Source organism: Bufo gargarizans, chromosome 1 (genome assembly GCF_014858855.1).
Source record: "Bufo gargarizans isolate SCDJY-AF-19 chromosome 1, ASM1485885v1, whole genome shotgun sequence".
Classification (NCBI taxonomy): Eukaryota; Metazoa; Chordata; class Amphibia; order Anura; family Bufonidae; genus Bufo; species Bufo gargarizans.
Genome location: NC_058080.1, coordinates 538,204,606 through 538,227,226, shown reverse-complemented (window position 1 = coordinate 538,227,226; position 22,621 = coordinate 538,204,606).

Below are 22,621 nucleotides of genomic sequence, written 5' to 3'. Positions count from 1 at the left end.
AGGGGCGAGACATCTAACTTTTATAGACCCTAGCAATGCGACATCAAAACATGGGAGGAGATCCAGTCCTGGGGCCCACAGGACTCAATAACAAAAAGTTGAATGTAGCTCTATTAGTAAAGTTCAACAATTTTGTCAGTGCCAGTAAGTGGCACACATGATCATTTCATCACTATATGATGCAAGATTTAGAGGACTAACTCTTCAATTTCTTAATTTTTTTTATATATATATAAAAAAAAAAGCAAATGGTAATAATACTTTATAGGACTCAAGTGTGTACAATGCAAAACTATACTGGAGTATTACCAAAAAGGCACACCCATAATAACATCTTTATTCTTTAGCCCACATGCAAGGTGCAGCAATACTATTAGATAAAACATGAAATGCATGTCATTGTCGCAGTAAGTGCTTAAAGTGGTTTTCCACTTTAAAAAAATAAAATAAAAAAAAACCTCCCCCCAGTTAGTGGTTTCTGTGGATAAATCTATATACTTACCTGCTTCTCGCTCCAACTCCGTGGCTCCTGGGCTCTATTCACTGGATTTCCAGTCCTCATTTGTCAACCTCTGCACGGATAGGGTCACATGTGCCACTGCAGCCAATGACCGGCTTCAGCAATGTTGTGTACCCAAGTTGCACATCATTGCTGGGTCACAGCTATAGCAACCAGCCAGATGATCATCTGTCAGTCAGAATGGAATAGAGGGGCTCAATGCCTCAATAAAACCTTGGCCGCTATCCAGCGCTGTCAGCAGTTTTGCATGGTCAAAACTGCTGATAGATGCTCTTTAATATTCATTGAAGCAAAGTCTTGTTATAGAGTTTGAACCTATGTAAAATAAGTCTGTGGATCCCCGGTCAGTTTAGAAGGTTGCTCAGAAATGTAATTAACTGTTATAAAACATTACTTACCCCACCTATCCAAATGCTCCACGGGTTTCAAATATTGTTTAAAAGCTGTCAGTGATGCCATGCTATACCAGCATCAGCAGTCACATTCCACAGTTACTGCCATCACAGAGCAGCAATAGCGGTAGAATGGTATGTGACGACTGAGGCTACCGATTGGCTTTAGCAGTCACATGTTGACAAGGCTAGTCATCACTGACACCTTGAGCATTTGGGTCACACCACAGCATCAAGTAGTGTTTGTTTTGCTATTTTATGATTCAAAGGGAGAGTTATTCTTGTTTCAAAACCAATAAACTGAATAAATTAAAAATTAGAATAACATATTCCTCTCGTGGGGAGAAACAAATATATAAAAGGAAACCAGCAAAATGAAGAAAGTCAGAAAAGAGGGAATGAAAAGTAAAGCTAGAACAATAAAGAAAATGAGAAAAAAGGTAAATAATTGAACCGCAACCAAATAACTGAATACAGAATCATGTAAAAAGTACACCACATATTACAAAATAAGACAATTTTTGAAAATCTGCCAAATGAGGGGAGGGAAGCAAGGGCAACCATCAGCTGAGTTATATCAGATAGCTTTACGTTTTTCATATACTGTAGGACTATGCAATTAAGCCTTTCAAGAACAGCCTGAACGCTAAGAGCAGTAGACCGCTACTTAAAGGGTTTCTGTGAGCAGAATTAACCCTATTAAACTTGCTGACATTAGCGATGTGCTAATGTCAGCGAAACCTAACTAGCCTATTCCTACTTTTATCTATGCCCCCGTTACTCCAGAAATATAACTTTTATAATATGGTAATTGGCCTCTAGGTGCAGGGAGGGTGTTGCACCTGCTCCTAGAGGCTTCGTTCTCCCACTTCTGGCCACACGCTGCTACACTAGATTGACAGGGCCAGGCAGCATTCACTCCCAACTGCTGGCGCTGTGCGCTGGGGAAATCTCACGCGGTTCAGTATTCGGCGCAGGCGCCGTGAAGAAGCCAGCGAGCAACCTTCACTTACTGTGCCTGCTCTGAATACTGAACGGGACGGCGCAGGCGCGAGATTTACACGGCAGACAGGGCCGGCAGTAAGAGACCAATGCTGCCTGGCCCTGTCAATCCAGTGTAGCAGGGCGTGGCCAGAGGTTGGAGAAAGGAGCCTCTAGAAGCAGGGGCAACGCCCCCCCCCCCCCCCCACCACCCACCTAGAGGCTAATTAGCATTTTATAAAAGTTATATTTCTGGCGTAACGAGGGGACATCGCTAATGTCAGGTAGTTTAATAGGGTTAATTCTGGTGACAGAAACAATTTAAAAGTAATATGAATTCTTGCCACTAGCAAAATGTATTGAATTTTGAGATCATTAAAAAATTGGCAGCCCAAGAGGCCTATCACCTAAAAGTCAAACCGCTAGACCATAATAAAAAGAGAAAGTAAAGTGCATACCTGATACCAAAATGAGCCAACCATAGAACAGGACCACCAGATATGATACATGCATCTAAGTTTGAACATCTAAATTATAGAGATGAAGCATTTGGATATATGGAATGGAGGCGAGATGGCACCAAATAAGTCCTGTGTAGCATTAACATAATTTGCCAACTACCCCCATAAACAGTTTCAGAACAATTATGCAATTTTTCAACCGAAAGATTAGAGCCTATGTCTTCCTCCAACTTCCACATATATGATAATTTGGAGCCTTTAAGCAAACCATTTAACAGACTATAAAACCTTGAAGTTATCCTACCCTAAAAAGAGAATGTAAAGTAGACCTCTCAAAGGGGGGTAAATGTAAGAGATCCAGAAGTGAAACAGGAGACCTCAGAAAATACATTTTATTAAGAGCACATATTTCTTTAGGACTGGGGAATGGGAGCTAAACTTATTAGTGAAATAAGAGAGTAACATTAATTTACCATGTCACCATGCAAACAAAAAAATGTTTTAGTCTGCTACTGGGCAGAAACCATATGTCCTATCCTAAATAGAGTGTGTGGATTACGAATCCGAAGTCAGAATTGTTGTAACATGTCACGAAATGTTGCTATGCATAAGTATGAATTAAGCACTTGGAAAGCATTGAATAATTTTGAACAGAACGAGTTTTACTCCAACAATTACCTGATCCACATCGAAGTATGCGTAGTAAACAGTGTATGAAAATGTAATGGAACAACAAAATTTCAAAAAGTTTTGTTTTTCAGTTTAAAAGTCTTACTTGAGCAAGGCCCAGTACTGTTAGAAGTTCTTCAGGCATCTGCTTTTGCGAACGGTCATATTTTCCCGTTGAAAAAACCCGCAGTAGTCCCCCATCATGTTGGGATTCCAGCGGCCTTGATATCTGTTCTCCATTGTAGAAATATCTTTATGGAACTGCTCTCCATGTTCATCACTTATGTGTCCCAAATTGGGTGGGAAAAAGTCAAGATGGGAATGTAAGAAATGCACTTTCAATGACATTTGGCAGCCAAGTTCTTCATATGTTGTAAGCATGTTGTCTACTAATTCAGCATAGTTTGCAGCTCGTTTGTTCCCAAGGAAGTTCTGCACTACTAGCACAAATGCATCCCAAGCTGCAAGACGCACTCGCTTTGCCAGATTCTTGCGCTGATAAGTAGTGTATTTGCCACACATGTAGCAGAAATTGTCTGGATCGTTAACACATTTGCATTTATCCATCTTAAGTTTCAAAACTGATAGCACTATTACAGATCACTTTATCAAAATCTGTCCAGCTTGCCTTATATACTTACTGCTGACATCAGTCTGAGTGTGTCCAGACAGGTCTGGACATGTCCATTGGAATATCTCCAATATAATGCATTAATATTATAACTGAATAGGCTTTGCATGTATAACTGAACCCTTTAAGGACCTCCACGGAATTCCCAAACATGGCGCCTGCTCGCATGTGCAGCGGGCACCATAGTCGCCGGGTTTCTGTTATTTAAAATAGCAGAGACCCGCGGCAAATGTAAGCGATCAGCCATAAGGCTGATCGCATAAATTTTCCCTTTCAGATGCCATGATTAAATGTGACCACGGCATCTGCGCAGTCCAGAAGCTTAAGTTGTGCACTTCTACTCCGGTAACAGCGTTCCCTGGCTAAGATGGTGGAACCTGTTACATTGATCTAATAGACTGAAACGTCAAGCAGGCTTCGGTGCCTATTAGATGATTATACAAATACAGGCAACTAGATGGCAGCATTGTATTGGTATAGTGCAAATAAAGTGTTCAATGGTGTCTATATAGACATCAATGAACACAATAGGCAATCTAATTATTGCCAGTTATTGTCACCCAAGGTGACTTTAAAAAAAAGTTTAAAAAAAAAAAGTTTTTGCAAATATAAAAAAAAAAAATAATAATTCAAATCACCCCCCTTTCCTTAAAATAAAAATACTTAAAAAATACTTAAAAAATAAAAAAATAAACATCATGGGCATCACCGCGTGCGAAAATGCCCATACTATTAAAAAATAAGAAATATTAATGGCAAATGGTGTAAAGGGAAAAAATAAAAACAGCGAATTTGCCATATTTTGTCACTTCAAATACCCAATAATTTTGTTAGAAAAAGTGATGAAAAAGTCGCACACATTTCAAATTGGTATGACTGAAAAGAACAGATTGTCCAGCAAAAAATGAGCCCTCACACAGCCCTGTATACATAACTACAAAAAAGTTATAGGGGTCAAAATATGGTTATAAAAAAAGATATATTTTTTCCTCAAAGGTTTACTTTTTTTTTCAGTATTAAAACACAAGAAAAATTATAAAAGTGTGGTATCTTTGTAACCGTACTGACCTGGAGAACGAAGATAAAGGTCAATTTTACCACATAGTGTACAGTGTAAAAAAACAAAAAAAAAACTTTATCAGAATTGTGTTTTTTCCCCCAATTCTACCCCATTTGGAAATTTTTTCCTGCTTCCTACTACATGGTATGCAACCGTAAATGGTGCCATTAGAAAGTACAACTTGTCCCGCATAAAATAAGCCCTTTATAATGCTACGTGAATGGAAAAATTAAAAAGTTAGGACTATTGGAAGGCAGGGAGTGAAAAACAAAAATGCAAAAATGGAAAATCCCAGGGTCCTTAAAGGGGTTCTACAGTTTGTTTTAACTGATGATCTATCAAGAAATTGAGCTAAGTGATCAATTTAAAACTTAACTTTTAATAATCTATTTATAGAAAATTGGCCCCAAAATAAATAGATAATGTACATGGAAAATACAACAATAAAGAAGCATGGTAGGTCACCCCACAAATGATTGTGGTACTCGGTGACCAGAACACACTTAGATTACAATAGGTGCTCAGGTGGTCTAGTTCTATTTTGTTATCCATACTATTATATATACTGATGATCTATCCTCTGGCCTGCGGTACACTGGGCTTGCGGTAAACAGTGAGAAGGCCACGGCGCTGCTGGAGCGCTGCTGCCCTCTCAAACAGCTGATCGGCAGGGGTCCGTGCTTCTGCTGTCCACAGTGGGTCTTGGCTGTCATTCACGGAGCCGGGTGTCACGCACGGCAGCCGCTCGTGTAAAACAGCCCTAAGAGCGTCTAAAGAGGGTCGGAAGCAGAAGGAGCATGTGCTAAGAAAAGTTGAGCCAGCAATGTGCCCTATAGTATTTTGTAATATTGGGAACTGATGAGTCGTCCCCCCCCCCCATTTTCTTGTGTTGATACATGTTTCCCCTTGGAATGTGAGGGTATTTAGAAGCCCAGATACATCTTAATATAGCATCCATGGAGGCCTTCAGATGACATGTAGGGACAAGAAAAGAGAGGGACCTAAATAAAGATGTACCAACACCATCTTAATTTTGTGATTCCTGCCCGGCCAGGATATCGAATAGTTTATTTCAGTTACCAAGATCTTCTCGAACAGATTACTACATGGGTGGATAATTGGCCTTATATAATGTAGCTAAATGGTTAGCCAATGAAATTCCCAAGTAGGGTAAAAACTGATGCCTAGTTTGGAAACCAAAATTAAGATTAAGCAATTTTTTCATCAAAGGGATATTATAATATAATATTTTAGACTGGCTGTGATTAATTTGTAGCCCTGAGACTGTGAAGGAGTCCAACAAGGATCAAATTATGTAAACAGACTTAGTGGGGTTCTTCGATAGCCCCTCTGCTGCTGGAGGATGTGCCAAATTTATGACAAGGCAAGTACACTCACCTAAAGAATTATTAGGAACACCTGTTCTATTTCTCATTAATGCGATTATCTAGTCAACCAATCACATGGCAGTTACTTCAAAGCATGTAGGGTTGTGGTCCTGGTCAAGACAATCTCCTGAACTCCAAACTGAATGTCAGAATGGGAAAGAAAGGTGGGCTACAACAGCAGAAGACACCACCGGGTACCACTCATCTCTCCACTACAAATAGGAAAAAGAGGCTACAATTTGCACGAGCTCACCAAAATTGGACTGTTGAAGACTGGAAAAATGTTGCCTGGTCTGATGAGTCTCGATTACTGTTGAGACATTCAAATGGTAGAGTCCGAATTTGGCGTAAACAGAATGAGAACATGTATCCATCATGCCTTGTTACCACTGTGCAGTGCATGAGCATGAGAGAGCGTCTGACGTAGGACGCTAGGGCTCCGCCTCCGCTTCCTCCCCTGCCTCTGCCCCGCCGCCGCTCGCTGGCAGCCCGCACCGCCGGAACATCTGAACAGCCGAACAGCTGATGGGCCGAGAGTCCGAGACGTCGCAATGCTGAGGCCGCCCTGCTTTTGATGCCGGCACTTGTATCCTGACCCCCCGCTCCGCTCCGCGATGCAAGGAGCCGTCAGGTGGTGAGTCGCCACATCGGCTGTGTTGTGGAGGAGGAGTAATGAGTGGAGGAGCTGGCATGCTGGAAAAAGAAAAAAAAAAAAGAGGTGCTCAGGATGCTGCCATTTTAGCCTGTTGCTGAGCCTGTAGTGGATCCCTGTTGCCCCTGTTGCCCTTGTGGGAGAGGTTGACCCGGATGACCTGGATTGTACTATCTGACCATAGTGTCGAACGACAGGTCCTTTAAACTTTGACACAGGACCATTAGGGGTGATTAACTCGGGGGGTACAGTTTGTATTGCCTCCTACTGCAACCCACGTTCAGGTTTTGCCCTTAGGTCTGCCTCTACTGTGAAGGTGTATAAGTAGTAGGGGTGATATCCCCGGTGATGGCAGCTGATAGAGGGTTTGTTTCCCACGGTGACTGTGGTTGTGCGGATGGGTATGCAGTCTGAGGCTATTGCGGACTGAAGGAAAAAATGATATATAACCCTGTCTTCACCCAGGTTGCATAATCAATGATATTGTCTCTCCCTGATTCAATGAACTAACTACCTGTACCTTCCGATACGCCTGGACCCTATGCCGTGTGTTACAACTCCGCAAGAAATCCACCTCTCCCGGTCAAAGTCTTGATTAACATTACTAATATCACTAACGTTTCTCCCTTCTGAACTGATTTTTTCATCATTGGACTGATTTTGAACTGATCTTCTCATTATTGGATTAATTTTCCGTGTTTGAAATAGTTTATTGTCTATATTCTGATTGTGATTAACTTAAGAAAGGGGGGCTATATCTGTTTCCTTCGGGCTTTTAAACCGTCCTGGTATTGAGAGAGGGAGGGAGAAGGAAAAAGGGAAGGAAGAGAAAAGGGGGGGGGGAGGGAAAGAGAGGGAAAGGAAAAGAAGGAAGAGAGAAAGGAGAAAAAAAGGAGAAAAGAAAAAAAAAAAAAAAACTGTGGAGAACTGAAATGCCGTCCAAGAAAAGGGAGGAACCGCGTGGCCCTGCGGGAAGCACCGCTAGGAGATCAGCCGTAGGTTTGGAAAGTGGGTCTAAACAATCGGGCCTAAATAAATACCTGGTCCCGAATTCACCAGGGCCAAGATCTCCACAAAAAGAAAAAACTGTGGATTCTAGACCGCAGGGTCTAACGCATGAGACGTCAGTTGAAGGGGGAGAGGCAGAGAGGGGACCCCCAGTGACATATACAGAAACAGATGTAAAAATGGTGCAGGATATACTCTGTACGGTTTCACGGATGGAAAATTTAATGGGTAATCTGGTAACCCAGCTTGGGGCAGTACAGACAGATGTCATGGTTATACGAGCGGAGATGGAAAAAGTAAGGCAGCGATTGCAAGAGATGGAAAAAAAGATCCCCCCCTAGAGAAATCCGTTCAGAAATTAGAGAAGGAAGTGATATCTTTAAAACAGATAAACGTTAAGATGGAACAAAAATTGGTAGACCAGGAGGATAGATCAAGAAGGTCAAATATAAGATGTGTGGGGATTCCAGAGCGAGCGGAGGGAGAAAACTGTACCGATTTTATGGAGAGATGGTTAAGGGAAAACAGTAGAGAAGGCACTCTTTCTCCCCTGTTTTCCATTGAAAGAGCACATAGGGTCCCCACAAAAAATAGGGTACCAGGAGACTATCCTAGACCGATACTGGTGAAATGCCTACTATCCAAGGACCGAGATGGAATATTAGCCGACGCTAGAACCTCGGAAAGATACTATATACAGGGGGTAAAGATTAAACTTTTTCCAGATTATTCATTTAGTACTAATGCACAAAGAAGAGAGTTTATATCGGTAAAAAAAAGACTAAGGGAAGCAGGTATAAAGTATAGTCTATTTTTTTCCAGCAAAACTAAGGGTGGAACATAATGGCAAGTTCGTTTTCTTTCAGACTCCGGAGGAAGTTAGCGAATGGGCGGACGGGGAGGGTCTTTGAGGCTGGGGGGGGAGGTGGTGATAGGTGCCAATATGCTAAGACATGGAGTCGCCCGGACTGCCGATCAGCAGAAGGGGGGACTATTTGGATGGAAGGGTATGGAGGGTTTGGGGGGGCGGGGCGTGGAGAGAAATTTTTTTTTTCTCCCCTTCCTGGATAGATGGTTAGGGTCCTTTCATTGAACGTGAGAGGGCTCCGTGAGAGGGTTAAAAGGTTTGCTATCCTTGAGTGGATCAAGAGGTTCCTGCCAGCCGTCGTCTGCCTCCAGGAGACACATTTAGATAAAGAATCAGTAAGGTGGTTGGAGAGGAGATGGATGGTGGCGGGATATCATTCGGTATATACTACCTACTCTAGAGGGGTCTCGATTTTGATACATAATAAGATTAAATTTGAGGCTCTGGCATGTGAGGCCGACGATTGTGGCAGGTACCTCTTTCTACACTGCTATGTAGAGGGGAAAAAAAACGTACTTGCAAATATATATATTCCACCACCATATAAATCAGATGTTTTGTACCAATTGTATAGATTTATGTTGAACAAACAGGAATGTATGTTGATTGCGGTCGGCGACTATAACGCGGTTATGGATCCACTCAGGGATAGGATGTCTAGTGGAAGGGGAGGGAGCACAAAATGTAGAGTTATGTAAATTAGTGTATGAATTCAATTGGGTAGATGTCTGGCGGGTGCAGAACCCGGATGAAATTAATTATTCTTGCTACTCAAAAACACACCAAACCTGGTCGAAAATAGATATGATTCTGGGAAATAAAAATCTAATATCTTAAAATAGGATTAGGATAAAGTATATACCCATGGCTTTATCGGACCATAGTGCAATGGTAATGGAGTTGGATCTGAACAAAAATAATACTTTGCCGTTGTTTAAGTTTAACCCCCATAGGCTATTATTAATCTCAGATAAAGAGAGTATAATAGAAGAGTTGAAACTTTTTTTCATGGAAAATAATGGTTCTGCCGGTAGACTTGTGGTCTGGGACACCTCTAAGGCATTTTTGAGGGGATTACTGTTCAAAAAAGTAAACTACTGGAAAAAAAATACTAGAGAGAACGGGAAGGTATTGGAAAAAAAATTACAAGAGGCTGGAATGGTATGTATGAGATACCCTACTGTACTTAATAAGAGAGTTTGGGAGGAAGAACAAGAAAAGTTGAGGTTATATCAATTAGAAAAAAGTAGGAAAGAATTGCTCCTTCAGGGGATTAAGTTGGCCTCGGAGGGTGAAAAGGTCGGTAAAATATTAGCAAATATAGTGAGAAATCAAAAAGGGAAATCATGGATTGGCGTGATTAAAGATAAAACGGGAAAATTACCGTACCTGAAGATATAAAAAAAGTGTTTGGGGACTATTTCCAAGAGCTATATAAGTCCAGGGTACAATACTAAAAACAAGAGTTAGATTCCTATTTAGATAAGATTGCTTTTAATAGGATATCTGAGGTTCAAAAAGAATTTCTGGAAAAAGAAATAACGGTGGCAGAGATAAATTCAGCTCTGGGTAAGGTTAAATCCGAGAAAGCACCAGGAGGAGATGGGCTCCCCTTTGAAATATATAAAACCTTCTCACAGGTATTAGTTCCAGAATTAAAAATAACACTGGACGAGGCTCGAAAACTAGGTGATCTACCGAGTTCTATGAAGGAAGCAATTATTACATTAATCTTAAAAAAGGGGAAGGAACAAACAGACCCCGGCTCATATAGGCCTATATCCCTCTTGAATACGGATGCGAAAATTTTGGCAAAAGTTTTAGCAGACAGGCTCTCCAGGGTTATTAAAGAAATAATAAATAAAGATCAAACAGGTTTTATACCGGGTAGAACAATATACTCCAACATAAGAAGGCTTTTCCTTAATATTGAAGCTAATAGATCAGATGCAGGGGAAAAAGCGATACTCTCATTGGATGCCCAAAAGGTGTTTGATTGCATTGAATGGGAGTATCTATGGGCAGTATTAAGGAGATTTGGCATAGGGGAAGGATTTATAGGGTGGATTCAGCTAATTTATCGTAACCCTAGGGCTAGAGTGGTTGTGGATGGGAGCCTATCCCCCCCCCGTTTGCCCTATCAGGTGGCACAAGGCAGGGATGCCCTCTCTCCCCGTTGCTATTTGCAATTGCAATTGAACCCCTGGCAAATATAATAAGAAATGATAGGGAGATTAAAAGTTTTACATATGTGGGTGGAGAAGAAAAATTGCTGATGTATGCAGATGATATTTTACTTTTTTTGCAAAACACTGGGGAACAGTTTAACAAAATAGTAGAGATAATAGATAAGTTCGGTTTTTTTTCCGGTTTAAACATTAATTGGGGTAAATCACACATGTTATTATTAGGAGAGGGGCAACTACAGAGAGACACACGGGTGCACGTCTTAAAAAGGCACGAAAATTTTAAATATCTCGGTATACAAATCTCCGGGAACATAGAAGAATATGAAAAATTAAATATTCTCCCTTTAATAAAAGAATTAAGAACTAAAATACACATATGGAAAAGACTACCATTGTCAATGCAGGGAAGGGTAAATTTAATAAAAATGGTCTTCCTCCCAAAGATACTTTATGTATTGCAAAATGCCCCAGTAAGAATACCACAAAATACTTTTAAACTATTTGATAGACTAATGGGGGATTTTATGTGGAAGGGTGCGATTCCTCGGATAAAGAAGGAAGTCCTTCAGCTCCCAGTGAAAGAAGGAGGATTAGCGCTTCCTAATCTATTTTTCTACTATTTAATAACACAATATGGGAATATAAAGGATAGTTTAGATAGTCAGGTGGGTAGACAAGAATTAAATAGATGGGGATGGAAAGAAAAATTTAATCACTTAGAGGTGTTGGAGTCAGTTTTTTTGGGGAAAAAAAATACTAGTAATAGGATATTTAATTTGTTAGAATACGTATGGGGGGAAATCAAGAAGATATTGGAGATTAAAGGGTTTTTGAAATATACACCGATATGGAAAAATCTTAATTTAAAGGAATTGGAAACAATAAGGGATTATATAGATTGGGAAAAAAAAGGAGTGAAATACCTAGAACAGATTTTCGAGGGAGATAAGTTGAAGGACTTTAATATAATGGTGTCGGAATTCGGGATCCCCCATAGTGACTTGTATAAATATTTCCAGCTTAGGAATGCATTGCGGATAGTGGTACAGGGGGATAGGTACCGAAGGGAAACATCAGATATGTTGGACAAGTTTATTGTAGCAGGGGAAGGAGGTGGAATAACTGCAAAGAGATATAAGATCTTGATGGAGGAAAAAAGAAAAACAATTACAATGCTTGCCGTGAAGAAATGGCAGAAAGACTTAGATTCCTTTACAGAGGAAAAATGGAGTGATGCCCTTAGAAATTATGCGACAATTTCGGATAGGGGTTCGCATAAGATCTCACAATTCTTTATAATACACAGATTACATCGATCTCCATGGATGCTAAAAAGAATGGGAGTGAGACCAACAGATAAATGTTTAAAATGTCGGGAGGAGAGAGCTGATTTGATACACTGTTTTTGGAGGTGTCCCAGGCTTCATAGATATTGGACAGAAATTATGGAAACTGTGTTTTTGCTACTGAAGGTCCGAGTGCCAAATGACCCAGTAATTTGTATTTTAGGGGCAACTGAACATTTGAAATTAAATAAAAATATACGATTGGTTTTGAATAAAGTATTATTTCAGGCTAGAATCCTGATACTTAGGAAATGGATAAAGGTAGATCCACCGACGGTGGAACAGTGGAGGAAAACAATAGACAAGTTAATTAAAGAAGAACGCGGGACGAAGAATTATACCAAAAAGTCATCAAATCTCGACCAGGTCTGGAAAAATTGGGTACTTTAGTGTTTTGTTTTTTTTCTCTCTCTACGTGGGGGGAAATGGGAGGGTGGGCGTTGGGAGGTGGTTGGGAATGGGGTGAAAGAAAGAAAAAAAATTGAAAGATGAATAGTAATCATCATCTGTTAATAATTTTTTTATGTATTGTTGGGATAATGTTTTGTTATGGATGTATTTATTGTACGAAATCGAAATAAAAAAAAAAAAAAAAAAAAAAAAGATTAAGCAATTTTTTCATCAAAGGGATATTATAATATAATATTTTAGACTGGCTGTGATTAATTTGTAGCCCTGAGACTGTGAAGGAGTCCAACAAGGATCAAATTATGTAAACAGACTTAGTGGGGTTCTTCGATAGCCCCTCTGCTGCTGGAGGATGTGCCAAATTTATGACAAGGCAAGTACACTCACCTAAAGAATTATTAGGAACACCTGTTCTATTTCTCATTAATGCGATTATCTAGTCAACCAATCACATGGCAGTTACTTCAAAGCATGTAGGGTTGTGGTCCTGGTCAAGACAATCTCCTGAACTCCAAACTGAATGTCAGAATGGGAAAGAAAGGTGGGCTACAACAGCAGAAGACACCACCGGGTACCACTCATCTCTCCACTACAAATAGGAAAAAGAGGCTACAATTTGCACAAGCTCACCAAAATTGGACTGTTGAAGACTGGAAAAATGTTGCCTGGTCTGATGAGTCTCGATTACTGTTGAGACATTCAAATGGTAGAGTCCGAATTTGGCGTAAACAGAATGAGAACATGTATCCATCATGCCTTGTTACCACTGTGCAGGCTGGTGGTGGTGGTGTAAAGGTGTGGGGGATGTTTTCTGGGCACACTTTAGGCCCCTTAGTGCCAATTGGCCATCGTTTAAATGCCACGGGCTACCTGATCATTGTTTCTGACCATGTCCATCCCTTCATGACCACCATGTACCCATCCTCTGATGGCTACTTCCAGCAGGATAATGCACCATGTCACAAAGCTCGAATCATTTCAAATTGGTTTCTTGAACATGACAATGAGTTCACTGTACTAAAATGGGGGCCACAGTCACCAGATCTCAACCCAATAGAGCATCTTTGGGATGTGGTGGAACGGGAGCTTCGTGCCCTGGATGTGCATCCCTCAAATCTCCATCAACTGCAAAATGGTATCCTATCAATATGGGCCAACATTTCTAAAGAATGCTATCAGCACCTTGTTGAATCAATGCCACGTAGAATTAAGGCAGTTCTGAAGGCAAAAGGGGGTCCAACACCGTATTAGTATGGTGTTCCTAATAATTCTTTAGGTGAGTGTATGTGCTGACTGGAGTAGTTTTCAATCGTCATTTACACCTTTTTCCAGACAGAAGAACAGCGACTGGCACAGAGCACTGCCATAACATTACTGTTTGTTGTTTTTTTTGCTTGAACATAAAGCTTTATTTTGAGTAGATTGCTGACAAGAAAAAAAATAAGTGAAGGGATGTGAATACTATATATATGTGTAAAACAGGCACAAAGACCACATTCCATACAATGTTACACTGGCGTCAGGTGTAATTGGTATTCAGGTCTGTGTGTCTTCAAGCTATTGCTCAACCTTAGGTTTCCCAGTAAAAAAATAAAATTAAAGGAAAATGGAGATGAAATTTCTAAATTTCACTTTTTGGGCAGATTTTCCATTTTATAAAAAAAAAATCTTTAACACATTGAGGGTTAACAGCCAAACAAAACTCAATATTTATTACCCTGATTCCGCGGTTTACATAAACACCCCACATGTGGTCGTAAACTGCTGTACAGGCGCAGAAGAAAAGGAATGCCATACGGTTTTTGGAAGGCAGATTGTGCTGGATTGGTTTTATGAACGCCATATGTTTTTTTTTTTCTGCCGATCGTCTTGTGCAGGGGCTCGTTTTTTGCAGAAAGTGTTGAGGTTTTTATTGGTACCATTTTTGGGTACATAGGATTTATGGGGCAAGGTGACCCAAAAATCGGCTGTTTTGGAACAGTTTTCATTTATTTATTTTTACAGCGTTCATCTGAGGAGTTAGGTCAAGTGATAGTTTTATAGAGAAGATCGTTACAGACGTGGCAATACCTAATATGTATACTTTTTCTTATTTATTTAAGTTTTACACAATAATAGCATTTCTGAAACCAAAAAAATTATGTTTTAGTGTCTTTATAGTCTGAGAGCCATAGCTTTTTTATTTTATGGGCGATTGTCCTAAATAGGGTATAATTTTTTGCGGGACGAGGTGACGGTTTGATTGGTACTATTTTGGGGGTCATAAGCTTTTTTGATCGCTTGATGTTGCACTTTTTGTGATGTAAGGTGACAAAAATAGCTTTTTTAGCACTGTTTTTATTATTTTATTTTTATGGTGTTTATCGGACGGGGTCTATCATGTGATATATTTATAGAGACGGTTGTTACGGACGCGGTGACACTTTATTTTTTCATTTTTTTTATAGGAAAAGGCAATTTATTTTTTTAAATTTACATTTTAATTTATTGTTTTATTTTAATGGGGCTGATGGCTGTACTATACTTTGCAATGCTCTTGCATTGCAAATTATAATACTATTAGATGCCCTGTAATGACCTGTAGGTGGCAATAGCGGACGCTTTTGCAAAGTGTCCGGTTGCCATGGCAACCATCGGGTGCTGGAATCACAGCGCTGCAACCCCGATGGTTGAGAGAGGGAGCTCCCTCCCTCTATTAACCCCATGGATGCCGCAACCGTGGCATCTATGGGGTTACAGGAGAGTGTCAGCATAGAGCTGACACTTTCTGCTGATAGCGACGGCTCAGTAATGGAGCCGCTGCCATCATACACAGGAGGGGGATCGGGGGCAGCGCTGGAAAGGAGGGGTAAATCGGGGGCAGCGCTGGAAAGGGGGGGGTACGGCCGCCAATATTGAGGGCTGGGGCAGGTGAGAATGAATGCATGGGGCGGGGAGGGGGCGGACCGCATCAGGGCAGCTGCCTCTAGGAGATGAGCTGCAGGCGGACACAAGGAGGGGCACAGCCACAGATCGCGGGCACAGATCGGGGGGGGGGGGGGGTATTACGAGGACCCTACCTGATTTCATGCTCTGATCTGCAGAGCGCATATCAGAGCATGAAACCGGCATTTTTTTTCACTGCCGCACTCTGATTGGTTCCTTGCCGACATTACTGCACTGTATGCTGTCCATGACAGCAGCAGGGCAGGGGCAGAAGCTTTAATCCAAGCGCTTTGCAGCTGCTAGAACGTTTATATACGTGGTAGCTGCACGGGGTATGTGCAGCTATCACGTATATATACTGATTGCGGTCGGGAAGGGGTTAAGGTTGTTTTGCACCAACCGATAATTTGGGCAAATTATCAGGCTAAGCGTTTGTAGAAAGGCTTATTCCAGTTTATTGGCCTGTGTAAAAGGTGCTGGCGATCACCTGATGAATGAGCAAATGTTTGTCTAGCAGTTGATCCTGCAAAGTCTATGGAATATTACTTGTGCCCACCTAAGTACTCTATACTTGGCTTCCACTGCACGGCTACCATATAGGAACGCTCCTCCTCTTCTGCTCCGCCTCCTAGCACACCCCCACAGGATGTGATATCACATTCTTCTATATATATTCCATTAGGGCGCCACACACTCCTGCCTACATGTGCTGTGAACGTCAGGTAGTAACATAGTAGATAAGGCCAAAAAAATACATTTGTCCATCCAGTTCGGCCTGTCATCCTGCAAGTTGATCCAGAGGAAGGCAAAAAAAAAAAAAGTGAGGTAGAAGCCAATTTTCCCCACTTTAGGGGAATAAAAAATTCCTTCCCGACTCCAATCAGGAAATCAGAATAACTCCCTGGATCAACGACCCCTCTCTAGTAGCTATAACCTGTAATATTATTACACTCCAGAAATACATCCAGGCCCCTCTTGAATTCCTTTATTGTACTCACCATCACCACCTCCTCAGGCAGAGAGTTCCATAGTCTCACTGCTCTTACTGTAAAGAATCCTCTTCTATGTTTGTGTACAAACCTTCTTTCCTCGTGACGCAGAGGATGTCCCCTCGTCACAGTCACAGTCCTGGGGATAAATAGATTATGGGATAGATCTCTGTACTGACCCGATATATTTATACATAGCAATTAGATCTCCCCTCAGTCGTCTTTTTTCTAAAGTGAATAACCCTAATTTTGATAATATTTCAGGGTACTCTAGTTGCCCTCCTCTGGACCCTCTCCAGCTCTGCTATGTCTGCCTTGTTTTCAGGAGCCCAGAACTGTACACAGTACTCCATGTGTGGTCTGACTAGCGATTTGTAAAGTGGTAGGACTATGTTCTCATCACGGGAATCTATGTCCCTTTTGATGCAACCCATTATCTTATTGGCCTTGGCAGCAGCTGCCTGACACTGGTTTTTGCAGCTTAGTTTGCTGTTTATTAAAATTCCTAGATCCTTTTCCATGTCAGTGTTACCGAGTGTTTTATCATTTAGTAAGTACGGGTGACTTGCATTATTCCTTCCCATGTGCATAACTTTACATTTATCAGTGTTAAACCTCAACTGCCACTTATCTGCCCAAGCCTCCAATCTACCCAGATCCCTCTGTAGTAGTATACTGTCCTCTTCAGTGTAAATTACTTTACAGAGTTTAGTGTCATCTGCGAAAAATTGATACTTTACTATGCAACTCTTCTACAAGATCATTAATAAATATATTTAAGAGAATAGGGCCCAATACTGACCCCTGAGGTACTCCACTACACTACGTGCAGAATTATTAGGCAAATGAGTATTTTGACCACATCATCCTCTTTATGCATGTTGTCTTACTCCAAGCTGTATAGGCTCGAAAGCCTACTACCAATTAAGCATATTAGGTGATGCGCATCTCTGTAATGAGAAGGGGTGTGGTCTAATGACATCAACACCCTATATCAGGTGTGCATAATTATTAGGCAACTTCCTTTCCTTTGGCAAAATGGGTCAAAAGAAGGACTTGACAGGCTCAGAAAAGTCAAAAATAGTGAGATATCTTGCAGAGGGATGTAGCACTCTTAAAATTGCAAAGCTTCTGAAGCGTGATCATCAAACAATCAAGCGTTTCATTCAAAATAGTCAACAGGGTCGCAAGAAGCGTGTGGAAAAACCAAGGCGCAAAATAACTGCCCATGAACTGAGAAAAGTCAAGCGTGCAGCTGCCAAGATGCCACTTGCCACCAGTTTGGCCATATTTCAGAGCTGCAACATCACTGGAGTGCCCAAAAGCACAAGGTGTGCAATACTCAGAGACATGGCCAAGGTAAGAAAGGCTGAAAGACGACCACCACTGAACAAGACACACAAGCTGAAACGTCAAGACTGGGCCAAGAAATATCTCAAGACTGATTTTTCTAAGGTTTTATGGACTGGATTGGTAAAGGGCAGAGAGCTCCAGTCCGACTCAGACGCCAGCAAGGTGGAGGTGGAGTACTGGTTTGGGCTGGTATCATCAAAGATGAGCTTGTGGGGCCTTTTTGGGTTGAGGATGGAGTCAAGCTTAACTCCCAGTCCTACTGCCAGTTTCTGGAAGACACCTTCTTCAAGCAGTGGTACAGGAAGAAGTTTGCATCCTTCAAGAAAAACATGATTTTCATGCAGGACAATGCTCCATCACACGCGTCCAAGTACTCCACAGCGTGGCTGGCAAGAAAGGGTATAAAAGAAGAAAATCTAATGATATGGCCTCCTTGTTCACCTGATCTGAACCCCATTGAGAACCTGTGGTCCATCATCAAATGTGAGATTTACAAGGAGGGAAAACAGTCCACCTCTCTGAACAGTGTCTGGGAGGCTGTGGTTGCTGCTGCACACAATGTTGATGGTGAACAGATCAAAACACTGACAGAATCCATGGATGGCAGGCTTTTGAGTGTCCTTGCAAAGAAAGGTGGCTATATTGGTCACTGATTTGTTTTTGTTTTGTTTTTGAATGTCAGAAATGTATATTTGTGAATGTTGAGATGTTATATTGGTTTCACTGGTAAAAATAAATAATTGAAATGGGTATATATTTGTTTTTTGTTAAGTTGCCTAATAATTATGTACAGTAATAGTCACCTGCACACACAGATATCCCCCTAAAATAGCTAAAACTAAAAACTACCAAAAATATTCAGCTTTGATATTAATGAGTTTTTTGGGTTCATTGAGAACATGGTTGTTGTTCAATAATAAAATTAATCCTCAAAAATACAACTTGCCTAATAATTCTGCACTCCCTGTAGTGACAGTGACCCAATCTGAGTATTTACCATTAATAACCACCCTCTGTTTTCTATCATTGAGCCAGTTACTTACCCACTTACAGACGTTTTCTCCCAGTCCGAGCATTCTCATTTTATATACTAACCTTTTATGTGGTACAGTGTCAAATGCTTTGGAGAAGTCCAGATATACCACATCCATTGATTTGCCGCTGTCAAGTCTAGAACTTACCTCCTCATAGAAACTGATTAAATTAGTTTGGCATGACAGATCCCTCACAAAGCCATGCTTATATGGCGTTATTTGCTTATTTCCGTTGAGATGCTCTAAAATAGCATCTCTCAGAAAACCTTCAAACAGTTTACCCACAACAGATGTTAAACTTACCGGCCTATAGTTTCCAGGCTCTGTTTTTGGACCCTTTTTGAATATTGGCACCACATTTGCTATGCGCCAATCCTGTGGAACATCCTCTGTCAGTATAGAGTCTGCAAATATCAGAAATAACGGTCTGGCTATGACATTACTTAATTCCCTTAGGATACGGGGGTGTATGCCATCCGGTCCTGGCGATTTGTCTATTTTAATCTTTTTAAGTCGCTGATGTACTTCTTCCTGGGTCAGACAGGACACTATTAATGGGGAATTTATTTTTACATTCTGCATGTCATCTTATTTTCCTCAGTAAATACATTGGAGGACAAAATATTTAACAGCTTTGCTTTCTCCTCGTCACTCTCTGCGACTCCCCCCTAATTACTCTTTAATGGGCCGACACCTTCAGATTTATACTTTTTAACATTTATATAATTGAAGAACATTTTAGGTTTAGTTTTACTCTTTTTGGCAATTAATCTCTCAGTCTCTAGTTTGGTCGCTTTTATTAGTTTTTTACATGTTCTATTTTTTTCCTTATAGTTTTTCAGTGCTTCCGTGCCACCCTCCTGTTTAAGTGATTTAAATGCTTTCTTTTTGTCATTCATTGCTTTCTTTACAGTTCTATTTATCCACATTGGTTTCTTTTTGTTCCTTAACCTTTTATTCCCATATGGTATGTACCTATCATAATTAGATTTTAGGATGCTTTTAAAGATATCCCATTTTGTGGTTGTATTTTTATTTTTGAGGACTTTGTCTCAGTTAGGGCTCTTTCACACCTGCGTTCTTTTCTTCCGGCATAGAGTTCCATCGTCGGGGCTCTATGCCGGAAGAATCCTGCACAGGATTATCCCCATGCATTCTGAATGGAGGAAAATCCGTTCAGGATGCATCAGGATGTCTTCAGTTCAGGACCGGAACGTTTTTTGGCCGGAGAAAATACCACAGCATGCTGCGCTTTTTGCTCCGGCCAAAAATCCCGAACACTTGCCGCAAGGCCGGATCCGGAATTAATGCCCATTGAAAGGCATTGATCCGGATCCGGCCTTAAGCTAAACGTCGTTTCGGCGCATTGCCGGATCCGACGTTTAGCTTTTTCTAAATGGTTACCATGGCTGCCGGGACGCTAAAGTCCTGGCAGCCATGGTAAAGTGTAGTGGGGAGCGGGGGAGCAGTATACTTACCGTCCATGCGGCTCCCGGGGCGCTCCAGAGTGACGTCAGGGCGCCCCAAGCGCATGGATGACGTGATCGCATGGCACATCATCCATGCGCATGGGGCGCTCTGACGTCATTCTGGAGCGCCCCAGGAGCCGCACGGACTGTAAGTATACTGCTCCCCCGCTCCCCACTACTACTATGGCAACCAGGACTTTAATAGCGTCCTGGCTGCCATAGTAACACTGAAAGCATTTTGAAGACGGATCCGTCTTCAAATGCATTCAGTTCACTTGCGTTTTTCCGGATCCGGCGTGTAATTCCGGCAAGTGGAGTACACGCCGGATCCGGACAACGCAAGTGTGAAAGAGGCCTTATTAGGCCTATGGCCTCTCTTAGTTAGCTAAATTTAGCTTTTTTGAAGTTTGGTATTTTTGTTCCTCCCTGTAGAAACGCTCTTTTGAATGATAATTGGAAGGTTATTACTTTATGGTCACTATTTCCCAGGTGTCCCCCCCAACCTGCACGTCTGTTGTTCTGTCAGGCCTACTGGTTAATACTAAGTCCAGTATGGCCGTCCCTCTGGTCGGGTCCTGAACCAGTTGGGAGAGGTAATTGTCTTTGGTTATCGCCAAGAACCTGTTTCCTTTATGAGATATAGAGGTTTCAGTTTCCCAGTCTATATCTGGGTAGTTGAAGTCCCCCATAATAACCACCTCATTATGATTTGCCACCTTGTCTATCTCATTTAGTAGTAGATTTTCTGTGGACTCTGGAATATTAGGTGGTTTATAGTAAATAATTTATTGTTGTTTTTAGCTCCATGTATCTCTACCCACAGTGACTCCACATGTTCATGTTCCTTACTTATATCTTCACGGACTGTGGGCTTTAGACATAAAGGCAGACACCTCCCCCTCTCCGGTTTTGACTATCCTTTTTAAACAGACTCTAACTTTGTACATTAACTGCCCAGTCATAGCGATCATCCAGCCATGTCTCAGTTATTCCCACTATGTCATAGTTCTCCTCACGCATCACTAATTCAAGCTCTCCAGTTTTTTTAGTCAGGCTTCTGGCATTACATACATTTGAGAGGTTTATGTATATTTTTTACCCTACACCTTTCCTTCTGAACTGTTCTAGTCCCTCCTTCCATTCCTCCCCCAGTCCCACTACCTTGCCCCCGGTCTCTATCTGCACTATTTTCCCCTCCTATAATGTAATCCCCCCCCCCCAGTCCCTAGTTTAAACACTCCTCCAACCTTCTAGCCATCTTTCTCCCTAGCACAGCTGCCCCTTCCCCATTGAGGTGCAGCCCGTCCCTACGATAGAGCCTGTAGCCGATAGAGAAGTCGGCCCAGTTCTCCAGGAACCCAAACCCCTCCTTCCTACACCAGTTCTTGAGCCACTTGTTAATCTCTCTAATCTCCCGCTGCCTTTCTTGTGTGGCTCGTGGTGCAGGTAGTATTTTGGAAAAAACTACATTTGAGGTCCTTGCCCTAAGCTTTTGACCTAAATCCCTGAAATCATTTTTAAGGACTTTCCACCTACCTCTAACTGTCATTGGTTCCGATATGGACCATGACCGGTGGATCTTCTCCAGCCCCTCCCAGTAATCGGTCAACCCGATCCGTGATGTGTCGAACTCTAGCGCCAGGAAGACAGCACACTGTTCGGCGATCACGGTCTTTGTGCAGATTTCCCTATCTGTTCCCCTAATAATGGAGTCTCCCACTACCAGAACCTGTCTGGCCTGCCCTGCTCTCCTGGTTCCCTGCTTACTGGAGCTGGCATTCCCCTGACTGGCAGAGGAAGCGTCCGGCTGCAGCAGTGCAGTCCCTGGACTGACATCCCCCTCATCTGCCAAACGTGCAAACTTGTTGGGGTGTGTCACCCTCCCCCTCATCTACCCCAAAGAGTGCTTGCTCGGTGAGAAGCAAACTCTTTTGCAAATTATCAATGCCTCTCAGTGTTGCAACTTACCCATTTAGAGACTCTATTTGCGATTCCAAATGGGTAATTTGCTCACATCTTGAACAAAGATATACACCCTGGAACAGCAGTTTCAGGACTGCATACATCATGCAAGATGTGCACTGCACTGCGTTTTCAATTGTGCAACACATACTAAATGGGGATTACAACAGTAAAAAAGTAAAACAGTATAAATGATTTAGAATTAGACCCTGTCTGCTGTAGTTGAAGGACTACCTAGAATTAGGCCAACCACACACAAGGAAATAATATCCAACCTTAGTTTCCAACTCCTTTTCTTAAACTCCTTTTTTTTAAC